The sequence below is a fragment of the Nanorana parkeri genome, unplaced genomic scaffold, assembly GCF_000935625.1.
Source record: "Nanorana parkeri isolate BGI_ZX_2015 unplaced genomic scaffold, ASM93562v1 scaffold4060, whole genome shotgun sequence".
In the NCBI taxonomy this organism is placed as follows: Eukaryota; Metazoa; Chordata; class Amphibia; order Anura; family Dicroglossidae; genus Nanorana; species Nanorana parkeri.
In genome coordinates this window covers 11,094-11,892 of record NW_017310327.1, presented here as the reverse complement: position 1 = coordinate 11,892, position 799 = coordinate 11,094, and positions in this window count along the sequence as shown.

Sequence of the window (799 nt, the reverse complement as noted above, 5' to 3'; positions counted from 1 at the left end):
CCCCCCCCCCCCCAACACAAGCAGGGATAGGCAGGAGAGAATTTCCCCAATAAAAACTCGCCTACCTTTGCGCCAGTGCCCAAGTCTCCCTGATCAGGAGAGGCAGCCTGTGGTCCAGCGTTTGAAGGCATGGTGACCCTGTCCGCTGACCGCACACCTGGCTGTATGTGGACCCAGTCAGGTATGACGATGTGTCCCAACGTCCTGTAGCGTGACGGAGCGTTTATAGCTGCCGCCAACACCGCCATGACCCACTCCATCTGCTCCCTAAATCGCCGAGCACGCAAACCAGCTTGGAACGCACGGCCAGTTCCTCGATCCGAAAACGAGCCCGTGGCATCACTTCCACCTGGACCCTGCCGCCATTGCCCCCAGAAGACCAGCACCTGACTGAATCAAATGCCTCCCCCTAATTCCCCAGCGGGCCCAGGTCAATCAGGATCCCCAGGCCTCCAGCGTGGGTAAAAGGGGAACAAGGCACATAGGGGCACACGGAGGGGGGGGGGCGTGGGGGTCCGATCCGGAAGCCCAGCTATGCCAATCTCCAGGATCCACTGTCCCTGGTTCTGAGACCGCATCGCATGGGAGGCCCCAGCAACTTGCATAACGGCCAAAGGAAACACAAAAAACAACAACTGGGAGGTGGGTTTGTAGGAGTGTCTTTGTATCTCATGTGGATGATGCGTTTCCTGTTCCAGGCGGGCGGAGCCCTCTCTCTCTCTCTCTCTCATTGGCTGTCCTGGAAGATGACTGAGGAAAATGAGGTTATGAACCAAACATATGATTTATACTTTGAGAA